The sequence below is a fragment of the Acromyrmex echinatior genome, chromosome 7, assembly GCF_024713525.1.
Source record: "Acromyrmex echinatior isolate Ae372 chromosome 7, ASM2471352v2, whole genome shotgun sequence".
Lineage (NCBI taxonomy): Eukaryota > Metazoa > Arthropoda > Insecta > Hymenoptera > Formicidae > Acromyrmex > Acromyrmex echinatior.
This window is the reverse complement of record NC_141858.1, coordinates 4633014-4649601: the sequence shown is the minus strand read 5'-3', so window position 1 is coordinate 4649601 and position 16588 is coordinate 4633014. Positions and strand designations below refer to the sequence as shown.

Below are 16588 nucleotides of genomic sequence, written 5' to 3'. Positions count from 1 at the left end.
TTTAAAATTTTCTCAAAATGATCTCAGGAATCTACTCTGTTATGGCTTGACCAGACAACGTATATATATATATATATATATATATATATATGTATATATAATCACAAGAAATATATTGTCATTTGATAAGTATATATCTTAAGATATTTTCCATTTAGTGTCACAATTTGACACAAGTACTGTTTGATCTTTGTTATTTACTGGATGTACAAATAAAATAAAATGTTTAAGTTGATCTATGTCACCAAATGGAGAGCATCCTTAATAAGGTATACGCAAACTTATATTTTACTTTAAAATTTCTTACACAAGAAAAATTTAAAGATGGATAATTGAATTGAAAGCTTGCTTAATTTATTATATTCATAAAAGAAAATAGCTATTTGTCCCACTGTAATTAAAACTTTTTCATCCTGTTTCCCAGACTACCGTCAGATTGCTTGCGTCATTTTGCATCTTTTAACCACCCTGCTAAGGCAGCAATTAGGGCTGCTTCAATTAGATCACTCTCTGGAAAAGCTATTTGAAGAGTCCCTGCAAAATGTCAATACAAAATATCTTCTATCTTTTTATATGAAGATAATAATATTGTAGTAATAAATTTGATGTATTATTAATTATTTAGAAATAAATTGTACAGTTTGAGAGATTTGAAACCAATTTTCTTGTTACCTCCTTCACAATTCATTTCACTTGCTACTGTATCAGAAAGTAACTTACTTAATATGTTTGTTGCACTTTTTCTTTCGGTATTATTCACATTCTCTTCATATAATTAGACATGTGACACTGTGAAACAAAAACCAATGAAATATTATGTGTGTACACACACACACACACACACACACACACACACATACACACACATATTTCTATATATAAAGATACCTTTTTTACAGAAGGGAAAATACATAAAAAAGATATTGAGAAATAACACTATAGAAGTAAAAACTCTTCTACATAAAATAGTAATCAAATTGTAAATGGATATCAAGAGTCAAAACGCAGTTTATATTTACGATGCAGAAATATGTAATTATGATAATAATGTCTATTTGTTAAAATACTTAAAATTCAAAACAAACGTTTGGCTCCATTTTCTTCAGCATAAAAAAATAATGTATTAAAGAATTCTGTTGCATGTCTCTCACTTCACAAAACCATAAATTCTACTTTTTATGCAATATTTCAGAGATTTATCTGAGTATATCGACAATAATCCGAAAGGACGAGAGATAGACAATAATAAACAAAGTGTGTAGTGCACCATTGGCAATGTTAGTATTTGCTAAATCTGCTAAAGTTATGCATCTGTATTTTTTATAGCAAAAGGAAATACAAACATGATTGCTTATGCTCAAGTTTCGGAAAGCGAGCTTTTTTATGTACTTTTTCCTTTTTTAAAAAGTACATATATATAGGAAAAACTTCCTTGATTATCTAAAGAGATGAATTAAACTTACAGTAGCAGATAAATTAGAATTCGCCTCTAGAAATTTTTCAAATTCTTTTAAATATTGTTTGTATCTAGTGCTGGCATTTTTTCAGGACGTGATATTCTCTTTTCTGAGAGTACTAAAAATCTCATGATCTTGCTTGTATTCATGATAAGAATATCTATCTTTCCAGAAATTTTTCCTATTGTAATAAATGTTCTATGAAGTTTTGTTTCCAGCTGAGTTAATGTTTTTTCTGCAACAAATAAAAAATTATAGTAATATAAATAACAAAAGCAAATATGCATTTTACATTTGTCTAATAACAAGATATTACCCATATTCTTATTATGCAAATGTTCCTTGAATAGTGTACAGGAAATAATTATTCATTACGTTTTGACCTACTGCTGTTGCACTGCACTATATCTCCAGAAGATGTACGGCTAATATCGCCTGTTAAAATCTTGTGTATGTATTAAAATTGAATAATCATGATCTAATGAATTGTCTGCAAGTTTTTTTATTTTGTATCAAAGATTGTTTCAAAGGAGACATCATGTCTTCTTGAACAGTTTTTTCAGCATAGCTCGCAAGGCTTCTTACAAATGAATTTGAAGAGGCAGATGCGAGAGATACTGATGATGACATAGATTTTAAGGGATTTTTTAGAGTCATATTTAATAAAGTTGATGATTTTGGAAGTCTTTATTTAATTTTAGAAGTAGTAGTTTCTTTTGTTTTTTAAATTGTCTCTTTTAATTCCATTAGATTCGTGTAAGAAGATGACTTCTTTTTGTCAGTAGTCAATTTTTTCTCCTGTAGCTTTTCCTCTTCAGTTAACGATGCCAGTGGAAGAGATATCTTTGTTTAACTGTATTGAAAAGGTGTCGAGATCCAAATCAAATCACAAGTCTTAGTTTCGAAAATCACGGCAGGAGAAGCAAGGATGCTGATCTTCGCAATTTTCAATGGTATATTAACTGATGATAAATCACTATTTGATGATGAAATTTGCCGAACCTTTTTCTTTCTCTTTTCACGACCAATTTTGCTCTACCAGTTTCATAATTGGAATCAATTAAAAAAACCAGAAAGAGCTGCACGAGCTTTTTGCTAAATATCTAAATCAAATAAAAACTGTTACAATTTGAAAAGAATAAACATATTCTTATCCAAAAAGTGTGACTAATGTCTACGAGAAAACAAAATAAAACCTTACTATAGAATCTTTTTATTCCCACATCATAATCAGTCTTAAAAGACTCTTCAGTTTTAATACGTTGTGTGACAGATTTTGAATCAGGGGGCCAATATGTTATTGTACACATATTATCATCAATATCTGAACAGATATTGATGATCCATTTTGTCAAACCAACGTCAATGTATATATCTGAATTCTCATTTATTGATAGAAATTTATATAACAAACTGTAAACAAAATTAACAAATATATTTGTAAATATACATATAATACACTATGTACTATGAATATGTTACACTTAATACTGTATGATGAATAAAACGTAAATATCCAACTCAATTAATAATAGTTTTAATTTTTATTCAAGGATTTTATTGAAGGTCTTCTTATTCCAATTCAAGTAATGGCAACTTTAATTCTTTGTCAAAAATTACTCTTCGAAAAAAAATTAATGTGTCAAATGAAAAATTAAAACTCAGATACAATTTTAACTAATCAAGTTAAATTTTATCAAATTAAAAAGTAAAACACAAATGGTAATATCTCATGTTATTTACTTAATTCTAATGATATGTGCCATTCATATAAAAGATTTTATACGAAGGCAAGTCGATAAATTTTTAGAAAAATATAGTAAAACACATTTTTTTTTATTGATTCATTTTTATTTCTCAACATAGTCTCCTTTCAGCTCGATACACTTGATCCAATGATTCTCCAACTTTTTCAAGCCATCCGAATAATATGATTTGTCCAACCCTCCAAAATAAGCCTCTGTTTCGGCGATGAACTGCTCTCTGGTGGTGAATCTCTTTCCTCCGAACCATTTCTTCGGGTTTCGAAACAGGAAATAGTCGCAGGGAGCTAAATCTGGCGAATATGCTGGATGGGGAAGCAATTCGTAGCGGAATTCGTTGAATTTGGCCATCAATGCTGGACACGTGTCCAAACTCGTGCATTGTCTTGATGGAAGAGCACTTTCTTCTTCGCCAAATGGGGACGTTTTTTCTTTAAAATGTTGTTGAAACAGTCCAATAAGATTGTGTAATAATCTCTTTGATCGTTTGCTTCGACGGAAGGTAATCAATATGAATTATACCGCATCCTAAAAAACTGTGGCCATCAATTTTCCGGTCGATTTTACGATCTTCGTCTTCTTCGGAACTGGTTCACTCAGTGAAGTCCATTGTTTTGATTATTCCTTCGTCTCGAGTGAATTGAGTAAACTAACTTGGAATTCATCTTTAAGGCAATAGGTCTGAAACTTTCAGAAACACCCTTAACATAAGGTATGGTAAAATATTTGTCTCTAGACATCTCTTTATTAGGAAAACAGGAAATATGAGAGTTCTTGTATTTACGAATGTAAAAAAGGAGTCTGTTGTTAATCGTGGCGAATATAAATTTAATTTAAGTATATTAACGTTTACTTTTAATACTGAAGATGACCCGATCGGGCTTGAAACGAAGTTTGTTATTTATTATTTACGTTAGATCATGACAATTATATTTGTTTCTTATGTTTATACATTTATTTTGTTGTCATTTGGTTCATAGCCTTTCTAAACTTTTATTTTTAATTTAAATTTATATTTATTGAACCATGTTATATGATGCATATTAACAAATATGTTTTCTAAAATTCCAATATCTGAAAATGCGAAAAATGATTTTCCTTCGATCTGTAATGCCTTAGAATCCTTAGCTAAAGTTGAAAAAAGTAAAGAAGCTAAGAGGAAATAGGACCTACTAGTGTTAATGATTTAAAGATTCTTTTAAAGAAGTAAGTTTTGAAAAAGGAAAAGAGGTTTCGGAAGAAGTAGAAAAAACTCTATATGAGCCAGATTTAGATGACTACAACTTTTTTAAAAGACCGGATTCTATGGAACTGAATACGTTTTTCAGTCATCATCCTATAGTTCAAAAACCCAAAAGGATTAATTGATTTTCAAAATTTTCAAAATTGATAAAGCAAACGAGAAAATGAAAGCAATATTATATATGGATATGGCTAACTTACAGTTTCTCAAAAAAAGCTTTATTCTGTTCGGTGTGTTTGGCATTTGAGAACGAAAAAACAAGCTGCTTTAATTTCAAATGTGGCATGAAGGATTGGAAACATGTGTATCAGAGAATCTATAAACACGAACAAACAATGATACACAGAAATAATTGTGATTCATATTTTATGTATTTTAAAAATAGGACCATAGATAAATTATTATTTAATCAGTATGCCCATAAATGCAATCAATAAGTTACGAACAATCGACAAATATTAGATATTATTATTAACGTCATCAAATTCATTGGTAACCCTAATAACATAGGAACATCCTATGGACATTCTATGAACGTGCTGCCGGCTAAATGGGAGGCCTAGTCTCTCCTCCGAGTTGATAGACTTCCGTTCTGTCACTGAGCCACACAATTCTAACGCTGACAGCTTCTCTGTTGTGCCTCTAAATTTCTTACATTACACTCTTAATTTTTGGATGATAAAACTAACTTAATTTATATATAAATGTATTTATATAATATACGTTTTGTTGTTAGTATGATCAATTTAATATCAAAGAATATAATCAAAGAATATAATCAAAAAAAGGACATTCCATTGAAATATTTAAAATTGATTCTTTTAATTAATGTAAATATTAAGTTGTTTATTATTTTGTAATATATCTATATACTTATTAGATCTTATACAAAACATATATATATATATCATTTTGTGACACATGTTTAATTTACAGCAACAATAGATTTTCAACAATATGTGCGAAAATTGGATATTGCATTTTAAACTTTCAACAATCTATGTGTAGATTTCAAAAATGATGAATGCTATATTAAGTATATGACATGCGAAACGTCAGATGGAAAAAAAGAATATTGAATTGTATTACATATGGAATTTTTTCCATTAGAAACAATAATATACAATACAAATTAAATATAAGGAATTAAAACGCAATTATTAATGGATAATAAGATTAACCGTAATTAAAGCATTGGAATATTAAAAAAATCATTTTAGAAATAAATCAAATATTTGTAAAAAGTATTTCTAATCATCCGCAATCAGAACACACTATAATAATTCCTACATAGCACATTTTATCCTAAGGATGTTCAACCGACTTTCTGAGGCTGTCCCACAAGAATATCCTGAAGCTATCCCAAGGATGTCCTGAGGATATCCCGAAAATAATGTCCTAAGGATGACCTCAAGACATCCAGTGGAGGTATGAATGTTCTTAAAATGTCCAGGATGTCCTGAGACATATTCAGAATTCTGAGGACATCTTGTGCTATTAGGGAAGACAGGTCTTTCTCACAGAGGAAATTTAAATGAGGCTGCATATTCGTTAGAAAATGAAAATACAGACCATGGAAATTTCCTAGAAATTATCTTGTTGTTATCTAAATATGACACGATTTAAAAAAAACATCTGGATACAATCATCGAACGCAGCAAAAAAGTATATGAAAAAGGGAACACTCAACGAACTGGCAATTTTTTAATATTTCTATAAAAAACATTAAATTCAATAATTTCTATTGTAACGAAAATGATGAAAGAAAAATGTCAACGGAAATATTAGAAGCCAGATTGTTCTCCATTGAAATAGACTCTACACAAGGTATTTCCACAAGAGAGCAATGTTCGATTGTGATAAAGTAATGCAATGAAATATATTATATATTATTTAAAATGTATTATGTATTATTGAAATATTCAAATTTCATTTATTTAATTTATTGCAGGTATGTGTATATGGGAAATATTATCGAACGATTATTTTCTGTAGTTCAATATGTTGTCACAACTAGAAAAAGTTTTGAAACTACCATTAAACGTGCTACAAAGCAATGGTTTAAATTTCCAAAATTGTATTCCAAATTCAATAAACGATGCGGCCAATACGCAAGACGAATACAACGGCTTTTCTACGAAAATGCAAATTCACAACTCAGACCATGTGCATATTTGATGTTATAGCCATATTTTAAACCTAGTGTTTTGTGATGTGCTAAAAGCAAACATTAAGGCTGCTTTTTTCATTATTAAATTTGATATTCTCCTTGTTTAAAGAATCGTATCAACACATGAACATTTGGGAGTCCAGTTCTAATAATCTCAAACATAGGAAGATACAGAGTAACAACCTGACTTTTATGCGCAGATTAGCTCGTTGAAGACGAGCGGCGGTCGGACACAATAAAGAGGTTCAGGCAAGAAGGGGAAGATATACAAATCGGCTCGGCTTACAATAAATATAATGAGAATAAATAAAAAGACAAAGGGCTACGAGCCTAAAACAATCATAAATTAACAAATTTGTATTAAATAGTCAAAAAATAAAATAAAATATGTCATGAAATTAAAAAACATGAAATTTAATTTGACCGTCAGCAAGTAAACAACACAAACGTTTCGATCCCTGTTGGATCATTTTCAATACGCAAAAATAATAATGGAAATGTTACATAGATGAAATATGTAAAAATTAATTAAAAATTCACTCTCGAACGCAGTATCAACTATAAATCTCGCTCCAAAATAAAAAGAAAATTATACAAAAGTTGTAGTTGACAACAATGTGTTCCTCCGGATTGTGTATGTAGAATAAGGACGAACATGTTTCTGTTAGCAAGTACAAAATGTAATAATAAATTACGATAGGAATAAAAATAAAAATAATAAGAAAAGTACAAATCGAGTCACAAATAATAAAAAGAAAGGTACAAAACAAGTCGCAAGTAATAAATTTAAATTAAAAGAAAGAGGCAAAAATTATTTTTGATATTATTAGACATGTAAATAAGAGTTATTAATGTCGATAGAGAAAGTGTAAAGTCATTCATTATATATATATATTGAGTTTAGTACAGATAAGTTGAGAATAAATACCTTATTATGTGTGTCAAAATGATATATTATCGATTAGACAATGCGATGAGAATTGAAAATAATCATCTTTCTAGGAAGCTAAGAGATAAAGTAAAGTACACATATAAAAACAGGAAGGATGAAATGGTAAACTAAAAAGGAAGGGGAACATAAGAAGGAGAAAATAAAGTAGAGGGAAGAGAAAATGGGGAGAGAAGAAATGGATAGGAAAAGAACGCAGTTAAGAAGGAGAAAGAGATTGAATAATCTGTGAGTAGGTTTCAGGTAAAGATTCGGTATCATTTTGTCTATTAAGACCCTGTTTCTGTCTTTTAATATGAATCATTTCAAACACCAATCTCTTATTATAAGAAGATTCACAATCTAAAATTTTTACATCGTTCCATTTAAAATTATGATCAAAATTAATTCGATGATCAGTTATGACAGTAGAAGAACGTATTTTTCCTAATGTCAGAGATATGTTCATGTAATCTCATATTCAATTTTCTTTTTGTCTGACCAACATAACTTGCCTCACAATCATCACAGGAGATTTTATAAACAATATTCTGATTGGATGGGAAATCAAGCTTATTTTTTCCTCTTTTTATAAAACTTTTTAATGTTTTCTTGGGAATAGAAAAGGCTAATTTACAATGAACCATACTAGAGATAGGAAGGAAACTTTCAGAAATAGATTTGACATAAGGAATCGTAAAATATTTGTCTTTCTCACGTGAATTATGTGTAATATATTTATTATATATATGAAACTTCAATCTACGTTCAACTGTAGAGAAAATAAAGGGAAGAGGATAACAGTTATTTAAAAAAGTATGAATAGCATCTATCAAATTTTTTTGTTGGAACCGTGGATGTGATAATAGAATAATTTTGTCAATGAAACTGATGTACCTTTTTTATGGTAAAGAGGATGATTTGAATGGAAATTAAGGAACCTTCCGGAAAACGTCTTTTTATGATAAATGTCAAATATAATTTTCTGATTATCTATAACAAGCATTGTATCAAGAAAACTTAATCTGCCACTTGTACCAACCTCCAAAATAAACTGCAATCTCGTATGTAAAGAGTTAAAAATATTCAAAGTGTCATTGATAGTATCAAATGGAAGCGCGAGAAGAACATCATCTAAAATAAAACAAAGGTTGTACTGACAATTTTTTAAGTGCTGTTTCTTCTAGATCTTGCATTACAATGTCGGCAATTATTGGAAATAACGGTGAACCCACCGAATACCTGTTTGTAAGTTCTATTATTAAAGGCAAAAAAGGTTGAATCTAAAATAAATCTAACAGCAATAATAAACTCGTTTTTTGAGATGTTTGTCTTCGCCGAGATGTAAACCCATCTTCTATTGATGTTATTTAATTCTAGCTCACCAGGAATATTAGTAAAAAGGGATATTATATCCAACGAAGCCAAAACATATTCAGGATCAAAAACAGTTAAATAAAAACATTTAAATGCTCAAATGGAAACTGTTTTTAATATAACTAGGAGCTTTTGGTATATTATCACTAATTAAATTATGCAAAAAAAGAGAAAGATAATATAATGGACTGTTAACAGATGACACAATCACTCTCAATGGGTTACCATCATTATGAATTTTAGTCAAACCGTTCAAGCTCTAGGTATCAGACCATCAGTTGTAAGCAATCTACGATATGTTTGTTCGTCAATAAATTAATCACGCTTCCATTTCACCAACAAAGTGCGTAAATCCTGAGTCAATTTTTTACTTGGATCTTTATTGACGATCGCGTAAGTGTTAGTGTCTGAAAGAATCTCTTTCATTTTTGATACGTAGGCGTTCTTGTCCAGAGCAACAGTAACACTACCTTTATCGACGTTTATGATAAGTATATTGGGATGGTTATTAATAAATCTTTTTGTTATACGTAACCATTCCAAAATCAGTTTGTCAGTAAAAGTAGGAGAAGGAAAATTATTATGAATGACGGCACTTTACACTTTCTCTACCGACTCTTATGTACATGTCTTATAATATCAAAAATAATTTTTGCCTCTTTCTTTTAATTTAAATTTATTACTTGCGACTTGTTTTGTATCTTTCTTTTTATTATTTGCGATTCGATTTGTACTTTTCTTATTATTTTTATTTTTATTTCTGTCATAATTTATTATTACATTTTGTACTTGCTAACAGAAATATGTTCGTCCTTATTCTACATACACAATCCGGAAGAACACATTGTTGTCAACTACAACTTTTGTATAATTTTCTTTTTATTTTGGAGCGAGATTTATAGTTGATACTGCGTTCGAGAGCGAATTTTTAATTAATTTTTACATATTTTATCTATGTAACATTTCCATTATTATTTTTGCGTATTGAAAATGATCCAACAGGGATCGAAACGTTTGTGTTGTTTTTACTTGCTGACGGTCAAATTAAATTTCATGACATGTTTTATTTTATTTTTTGACTATTTAATACAAATTTGTTAATTTATGCTGATTGTTTTAGGCTCGTAGTCCTTTGTCTTTTTATTTATTTTAATTTGTTGAGCCTTATTACTTTTATAAATTAAATATAATGAGTATTTATAAACGTAGTAATGTGTGTACAATGTCTTACAATAGATGTGTGTACGCGTTAGGAGCTGGTGGTAGCGAGCGGAATTGGAGCTGGTAGTCGGAAAAGCGGCGGAAATAAGAAGAGAGGCCTCGCGCTATACCAGGTATGTAAATATGAAACCGGAATTTTTTTATAGAAAATACACGTTTATTGCATGAAAATGATAAAAAATATTTTATTCGAAGTATTGCCCATCGCTAGCTATACATTTTTCCCATTTGTCTGACAATTTGTGGATGCCACGCCAAAAAATTGTTGCTCTTTTGAGCCAAACCAGTCATCTAGCCATTTTCGTACATCTTCGTAAGAAGTGAAGCGCTGCTGAGCAAGTGCGTGTCCCATCGATGCAAATAAGTAGTAATCGGATGGAGCCAAGTCTGGTGAGTAAGCCGCATGCGAAAGTATTTCCCAACCAAACGCCTCAATCGTTTCCTTGAGTTTTGCTGTGTGTAATGCATTATCATGAAGCAAAATCACTTTGTGTTGTCTTTTTTGATATTTCGGTCGTTTTTCACACAAAGCTTGATTCAAATTGATCATTTGTTGTCGGTAGCGTTCAGTATTAACGGTTTCGGCAGGTTTTAGCAGCTCATAATAGATCACACCTTTCTGATCTCACCAAACACAGAGCATTCTTCCGTCCATAGCGATTTGGTCTTGCAGTCGATGTCTATGGTTCGCCTGGAGTTACCCATGATCTTTTACGCTTAGGATTCTCAAAATATATCCACTTTTCATCGCCAGTCACAATTTGATAGAGAAATGACTTTTTTTTGTACCTGGCGAGCAGCATTTCGCAAGTGGTTTTTCGATTTTCCTGCTGTCTTTCATTTAGTTCATGTGGAACCCATTTTCCCATCTTCTGGATCTTTCCCATGGATTTCAAACGTATAGAGACGGCTTCTCGTGTCACATTCAATTGATCCGCGAGTTGTTGTTGAGTTTGAGCGTCATTCAACAATGCTTGCAATTCGCTGTCTTCAAACTTTTTCGGTGGTTTTCCACGTTCTTCGTTTCTCATGTCAAAATCGCCACTTTTGAATTTTTTAAACCACTCAAAGCACTGTGATTTACCAAGAGCATACTCACCGTAAGCTTCGACAAGCATTCGATGCGATTCTGCAGCAATTTTCTTCAAATGGTAACAGAAAATCAATGTTGTCCGCAAATCGTAGTTTCCAGGCACAAAATTCGACATGTTCAACGTTATTACAAACTATACTGTTGTATGAAATTTATATTGTTGTGAGTTGAAAATCTTTGTCAGAGGAATCTTTGTCACAAGGAAATGGCGTCAAATGACGCGGTCTGACGGCAACTACATTGACGGCTATGGTCATCTATTTGTAAATTCCGCTTTCATATTTACATATCTGGTAAGCACGGCTTTTATTCGATTGTTGCTTCCGCTCGTATTGTTATGGTATCGCTCGGTGATTTCTGCCGATTTGCGATACGAGTGGAAGACGCGCCGTTCGGCTTTCCGTGGTCGCTCTCAGCTTCTTGCCGAACGACTGCGACCTGTGGATTGTGTTTTAGACTTTTTCGAGCGCATCGCGCTCTCATCGCTTGCAAGTGACCAGGGATCACTGCGGCGGCATCCAGCAGAATGTGGACGCCATGTACAATGCGGTTGGCGGTGCATTGTTACAAGAGTATTAGCGCAACTCATTGGTGGACCAAGGAAACAGCGTTAAAAAAAATGTTTGGAGAGCTTAATAAATCCGAAAATAGTTTATATGTTAATGTCATTGACGCTTTACAAAGAATTGAAAATAACATTAAAATTAATCCTGAATCCAGAATTATAACTAAAAATCATAAAGATGGTCTACTGAAATACGAGAATATAATAACAGCGAAAATATTTTAAAAAATTTTTAGTATAACTGGTTCTTTATTAAGATATTTGCAGACTAAACGTTTAGACCTGCTTAAATCTAATCATATGATTGATTATTATTAAGCAACTTAGGTCTATCCAGAGAGTTTATCTCTATTCAAGAGGCAACAAAAGTATTTATAGAGTGGGTTAAATCAGAATTCTATTCAAGAAATATAGATACAGACATTCAAGAACAATTCTTTGAAATACGTCGAAGAAGTGTAAACAAATTTTTTTACGAAAAAGCATCTCACGAACTACAAACTGCAGAAGAAAAATTTAAAATATCTACGTCCAATGTATTAATGAATATTGCCGTTGAAGCTATGAGCAAAAGATTTTTGAAAAATATGGATATATGCAGGGATCTAGCAATATTAGACTCTAATCATTTTGAAGAAATATGCAGTAAGAAAAATCTACCTGATAACTGCATGCATTATTTGTTCGCAAAAATAATAAAGTACAATTCTTCTGCAACTTCTTCAAAATTAAAAGAGGAACTTGTAAATTTTGTATTATAACAATTTGGGAAAAATTGAAATTAATTTTGGAAGATACGTATAAAATAAATTGTGACTCAGATTTAGATGACATTGATAATTTAGACTATGTAGAGGTTCATGATATTGAAATTTGTAGTATGTATATATATAAAAAGGAAAAAAATATTTGCAAGAGTTGCAAAAATTGTGCAAAATGCTGCAATAATTTTAAAATACAACATGTTTCAGGGAGCGTATTCTGCACTTGCTACAGCATATCAGTATCTTTTAACACTTCCAATATCACAAGTAAAATGTGAGAAATCATTCTCAATTCTTAAGTAAAAATATAAAAAAATAGATTAAGAAATAAATTGACGGATAACCGACTGGAATCTTATGATTATGAAAAATCAATTTTAAATGAAATTGATAATCATGAAGTTATTAACAGTCTGGCAGTGCAAAGTACTTTACTGAAAAAAGCTTTAATTTATTAAGTTGTGGCAATACTTTAATAACAATTTTCTGTTTTTGTTCTTTATTATTTATATTATAGTTTATTTTAATTTTGTGATATAGTACCAAAGAGAAAAGTTTATTTTGTTTATTTACTAATAGATGTTCTTTTTTAATATATTATGGAATTTTGTTTCCCCCCCCCTCCCCCCTTCTTTACAGGAGATTTTGATCAGGGCCGAATTTGATAGTTTTCCAGGCCGGAAATTATATCCCATCCGTCCCTGTTCAGTAGTACGACGTAGTACAATAAGTGTTCGATAGCTACTCAATAACAGTTTATAATAGTTGTATAATTAGGAACGCTCAGCTATTTGTATTATATTACGTTACTAAAAATATTATTATAATTAGCTAAATTAAAATCATTGCTAAGTCATATCATTAAAAAATCGTAAAACAAATACCATATTTATTTAATAAAATTGTGAGCAAGAAGAAAAGAGAACGTAGGAAAGAATAACGGGAAGAAGAGAGAGCGCAAATACTACAATATGATAAGTATATAATCACGATGGATAGGAGAGAGAGCATGAATATTATGGCGAGTATAGGACTACAACGGGTGAGACGTATATCATTATGTACATTATTTGGCAACGTCGCAATGCATCTCGATCTTTAAATTTTAGATCATTATACATACAATTTGGCAACGTCGCAATGTATCAAAATTACATTCATGATGTCATCGCGAAATGTGTCGTATTAATAAGTCGAATGTCCTTAAAAAAATTTTTTATCTTTACACTAATAAAGCTGTCGGCGTTTTCATTTTTTGATCTTTCGCTTTGTTGGTTGAACAATTCTATATGCATTCCTGAAGAAATGTGATGGAAGGGACGAAACTTAGAGAGAGGGCAATGTTACTGCATCAGTCGTTCAGACAGACCGCTACTGCAACGCTTTCCAAGCATGAGATTTTACGTTCCTATTCAAGATGAAGAGTTTTATAAACTGTAAGTTTTTATTTTATAAATTTTTTTTATACCTTTTCTCTATAGTTTGTTTATCTTTTGTTACAGTTCCTTTTTTCTCTAGGCTTTATTGTTTTTCGAAGTATTCGCCTTTAAGATCGATACATTTTTGTACGCTCGAATCAATTTTGGAAGCATTTTTTCCACTCTGAGGCTGTAACTTCAAAAATCAGTGTACGAAATATTTCAACAGCTGCATTAGGCGACTCAAATCGCTCACTACGCATCTTCTTTTTAATGTTTGGGAACAAAAAGAAGTTATTAGGTGATAAATCAGATTAATACGGACAATGAGTCATCAATTCGACATTTTTACTGCATAAAAAATCAACGATTTGACGTGCTGTGTGACAGTTGGCGTTATCATGATGAAGAATGATGCGACGATTTCGATTTGTTCTACTTAATTCATTTATGATTTCTGGCAAACAAATTGTTGTATACCAAGTATTTACAGTCCTTCGATCTTTAAAGCCACGGTTGCCACATGTCCGATATAATTGAAGAAACAAGCAATCATTTGCTTGGCAGCACTGCGTGAATGAACAACTTGTTGGTTTCGGTTCATTTTGAAAATACCCAAACAGTGGATTGTTATTTACTTTCGGGTATACGAATAGATCCATGTTTCGTCCGCAGTAACGATGTTGTAGATCAAATTTGACCGACCTCGATTGAATTTCTTGAGCATTTATTTGCTCCATTTAACACAAGCCTGTCTTTGAGCTTCGGTAAAATTGTGTGGAATCCAACGACTGCAAAGTTTCCGTACGCTCAAATGATCATGCAAAATCGTATGTATTGCTATCATATTGTCAATGCCTAAGGATGCCTGAATCTCGCATCATATACTAGTCTCGCTCAATCATTTCACGCACAGCATCAACATTAGTGGCAACAACAGACGTGATGGACGACCTTCACGGAATTCGTCACAAAGAAAGATACGTTGGAATTCGGCAAACCAATTATAAACAGTCCTATTGGTTGGTGCTTCATTCCCCAAATGAAGTCGATCGATGCATTGTTTCGGAGTTAGATTACATTTGTAATCGTAAAAAATCATTGCTCGAAAATTTTCACGCGAAATTTCCATTTTCTCACAAAATAACTTCTTTTACAATACTATACAAACAAAACTAGTAGTTGGCTTGGGTACAAACTGTCAACTGAATTATAGATTAAAAACGTCTAATTTTATGGATATGATAGTAGCAGGTTGGCGCCACTGGAAGTATTAGATTGCAGAAACTTTTCCAGCAGCCTACGTATATATATATAACTTTCTTCTGTAGAGCATCTTCTTGTAATAAAAAACCCTATACACCTCATATATTGGGAAGAAGACTTACACTGACTTCTGCAGCTTACAAATACCTGGATATCGGAATCGTCATGGGGCTTGTGTCTTTTATGGAAATTGCAATTAACAATCAAGATAACAACATAAGCTTGTCTCATCCAATGTGGCAAGCTTTCATCGAAAGACGCGCCGATATTGAGCGGTTCGTGCAGTCAATTGCACCTTCATCATTATTGATTCAAGATCTTGTGGTAGAAATTATAAAAATGCGTGATGTAAATGTGGTCAAATTAACACTGCGCGAAACATGTCTGTATATGAAGCTGTATATCAATCTCTTCATGTTCAAATTTAAACATTGCGTCGAGAACGTATACTCTGAGTTGTGCCAGTATACGCATATCGTCTATGAAAAATTTAAATATTTTGTAATACTTTTAGGTGAAAATTGTTATCGATAAATGTGATGCTATAGATTTTTTGCGCAAAATTTATAATAAAAAATCAGATATAGAGTGTGAGTTCAAAGTTTATGCTTTAGATAATGTTATAAACAGTATGTGAAAAGTAAATGTACATTTTATTACTAATCGGAAGCAAGTGCTTAAAATTCGATTTGAAAATTAATTAAATTAAATTATATTAAATTAAGTTCCTGCTTATAAATATTGTAAGAACTGTATAATAAGAGCTGTGTCAAAACGTTATATATAAAAGTAAGCGCATATTGAACTGTATATCTGAGTTTATGATATTATTCATTTCTTTCTTATTATAGCAGCGTTATTATAGCAGCGTTATCATATTACGCGTGCTGCCAACATCTTCGCGCTCATCATCTGTCGCGCTGCGACAGACGGTCACGACCGTATTAAGCGTTTTCTCTATTTAAATCATTAAATAAAAAACGTGTAATAAAATATTTTTGTGAGAAGAAGGTACGATGGGAGCGACAACGCGACGGGAAATATGATGAAACATAAGAAGACGGATGGTAAGTATATGCGGTAAGTGTATGCAAGCCTTTGTTATCGATGCATTTTTGGGAAGGGTGGTGGTGAGCAGCAGCGGCGGATGACGAAAAAAAATACAGAATTCATCATGTTTATGTAATCTATCAACCGAGGTCTTATGTTTATGTAAACAGCGATGCCGCCACCGGGGACCTTCCCCGCGCTTACGAGTACCTCCTACTCCTTCCCACGCCCTGAGGCCCCTTTAGCCCTAGGTTAGCGCCCTATTACCTTTAC

The 16588-nt window shown here is 31.6% G+C and overlaps 1 protein-coding gene and 1 pseudogene across 4 annotated transcripts in view; one reads left to right on the top strand and one right to left on the bottom strand.

The window, feature by feature from the left end:
• LOC105144355 (Nutrient Amino Acid Transporter 1) overlaps positions 1-16588 on the top strand; it is a 203813-nt gene that overhangs the window by 142791 nt on the left and 44434 nt on the right. The window lies entirely within an intron of this gene.
• Positions 81-2560, bottom strand: LOC147909040 (uncharacterized; annotated as a pseudogene).